The sequence below is a fragment of the Peromyscus eremicus genome, chromosome 7 (genome assembly GCF_949786415.1).
Source record: "Peromyscus eremicus chromosome 7, PerEre_H2_v1, whole genome shotgun sequence".
NCBI classification, from domain to species: Eukaryota; Metazoa; Chordata; class Mammalia; order Rodentia; family Cricetidae; genus Peromyscus; species Peromyscus eremicus.
In genome coordinates, this window is record NC_081422.1 from 15743391 (window position 1) to 15746591 (window position 3201).

Below are 3201 nucleotides of genomic sequence, written 5' to 3' on the forward strand. Positions count from 1 at the left end.
TGGGATGGTTATTTGTTTCTGTTTGCTTTATTGGTTGGAAGTGAGTTTCCTATCCTGTTGGATGCTGTCCAGGAACCATACCCCTTTCTCTGGAAAGTTAATCACTGCTACTTTTACGTAAAGTTTTAGTGAGTATTCTTGGAATTATTAGGTACAGATTTTTAAATACTTTAAGTCAAGTATTCATGTGACTTTTCAAGTTGTTCATGTGCTATGGTATTGATAGCTGTGTATAGATGTACTTCAGGTTACTACAAGAGTGCATCCCCATAAACCTATCATACAGTCAAACATTAATTGTGGTAGTACTTCTTAGGACTGAGACATTTAGTTTGATCCAAGTACTCCCCTACCTCTCATTATTTCTTACTCCACCTGGCATCTGATAACCCTATTTAAGAAACTTAATAGAACCGGGCGGTGGTGGCACACACCTTTAATCCCAGCACTCAGGTGGCAGAGCCAGGCAGATCTCTGTTGAGTTTGAGGCCAGCCTGGTCTGCAGAATGAGATCCAGGACAGGCACCAAAACAACACAGAAAAACCCAATGACCAGCTACACTAGTGGAAGCTCATGAACTGTAGACTAGTGGCCATGGAGCCCCCATGGGACTGAACTAGGCCCTCTGGATATGGAAGACGGTTGTTGGGCTCAAACTGTTTGGGGGCCACCCAAGCAGGGGAATCGGGATCCATCCCTGGTGCATGGGCAGGCTTCTGGGAATCCGGTGCCTGTGGTGTGATGCCTTGCGCAGCCTTGGTGCAGTGGGAAGGGGCTTGGACCTGCCTAGGCTCAGTGTGCTGGGCTCTGCTGACTCCCCATGGGAGACCTTGATTTGGGGGATGTGGGGTGGCTTGGGAGGGAGGGGTGGGAGAAGGGAGGAGGTAGGATCTGTGGGTGGTATGTAGAGTGAGTAGAAAATTTCTTAATGGAGAAAAAAAAAAAAGAAACCCTGTCTCAAAAAAACCCAGATACCCGTCAGCAGCTAGGTAGGTCTGTGCTGACACCAGATGCCCACTGTGATGGGAGTGTTCACACTGTTCTGTAAAATCTGTTACTTAACTCTGACCTTGCTACAAGGAATAGCAGCAGCAGTGATCTGAACACATCCCAAGACTTAGTATGTTTTCAGGATAGATGATCACAGGAACAGGGACTGGACTTTGAATTTGGTCGTGTGTTTGTTGGTTGATTTTCTTCTATTGTTTGGTTGTTTGGAGGTACTCATAGTACCTTCTCAGCAGCCTGGTGCATGTGCTCTGTCATTGCACTAGACAGCGAGTCCTATCAACACTCAAGTGTCTACCTTGTGCTTCATTCACATGTACCTTTTTGAGGGTCCTTGGCTTATCACTTGGTTTTCACACCCTTGTCCACACCATATAGTAGGTGCCAATGTTGTTCTTCACCAGAGTTAACACAGAGGAGATGCACTCTTTATACATTTATCCTAACATGGTATGAGATTTGGAATCTATATGAAAGGATCTGTATGGTATACTGCCTTTCTCCTTTATAGGAATCCTTGGGGAATGTCAGGTGTGTATTGTGAGCCTGAATATGAATATATTGAACTATAGACTCCCAATCATTTTTCTGCTGTGTTTTCCATGTTTTTTTTTTTGGATGGGGGAGGTGTTTGAAGTCTTGAGACTTCAGTATGTAGCTGAGGATGACTCTGAAAAAATCCTCTGCTTTTATCCAGTTCTGGAATTATACCTGTGCACCACTACACCTGGTATTTATATGTGTTTATAGCAGAAAACCTAAGCATTTTTAATTTGATATCAATATTTTGTTTGTTTTTTACTCAGAGACTATATTATAACAAATAATGTATTTGCCTGTATCACTTTATTTTATGTCACTGAGAGAACAATTACTTTTCACATGATAATCATGTGAACCTAGCTAATTTTCCTCAACATACATTAACTACATGTGACAGATATATGGGAAGAGTAACATCTGTTCTGTACAGATACTGACCCATTTTGTATAGCAAACATGAATATCCATAGATTCTTATATTTACAGGGTTTGGGGGAACCATCTCCTACAGATAACTGTGGTGGTCAAGGCATTCCCAGGTCCTTCCTAGGCAGTAATATGAAAGTCATGTACATATGAGTCTACACTAAGCTTTTGGATTCATAATACAAGCTGATGTATATAGCTATATAATGATAAGTTCTCTGAGGAAAGGCAATGTAAAGGTTTACATAGATAGGTCTAGTATGTTAAATCTCTGCTATGGATAGTAGTTATTGGCTACCTGGACTTTTCAAGAAATAATCTTATACAAAAATCCTTAGGAGATAACTGCACTTCAGCTTTCTAATCCTTTAGAATAAAGCAAGTAGGAAGAGGGTTTTTCATGCCTGCTGAATAATTGCATAAGTATTTATTTCGATATGACAGCAATTCCAATTGTCTTTGTAGTACTGCATTTGCTTTATTGTAGTGTTGCAGGAATTAAAAAAGGGTTGCATAACGATGTCAAAACTTGACTTTCCTTGCTGTTTTTAAAAGCACCTGGATCTGTACTTGCTTTACCTTTTTCCAGTGCTAGAGATGGAATCCAGGGCTGTGGGCATACTGGATAAGTACTGTACTCTCAAGTGATAAGTGTTTTCACTGCTGTTTGCTTTGGTCTCACAGATCTAATTTTTGCCCCCTTCTGACCTCCCTCCCCAAAAAAATCATTCACTTTAAGCAATGTGGGGTCTTTTTAGTTGCACATTGCAAACTGTCTTGATTTCAGAATGAAGGTCGATTTTGAAATGAATTCAGTTAGTGAAAATCTAAAATATTTAAATTACTTTCATAGACAAATTCTAACTTTGGACTTTTATAACATCTCCACTAACATGATCTTTTTTTTTTCTTCACTAGACCCATGGGGAAAAATGGCAAACTTGAGCTCTTTTTGTGCGTTATCTGGTCTCTATCCCAGATCGCTGCAAGGTAGTCATTCACCTCCTACAGAGGGAGAAATGGAGGAACAGTCAACTAGCTAGAAATGAAAGAGAGCAGCAAGTGGTCACAGTTGCTATTCACATCTCCAGCTAATGGAGCATTTGAGCTAGTGTGTGCTGCTCTGCGTCTTCTCTTTTGTTAGGAGTCTGTTATGCCCTCTTCTCCACTCAACAATACCACAGTTCTTGGGTACATGTAGCTGGGTAGACAGTTGTATCTCA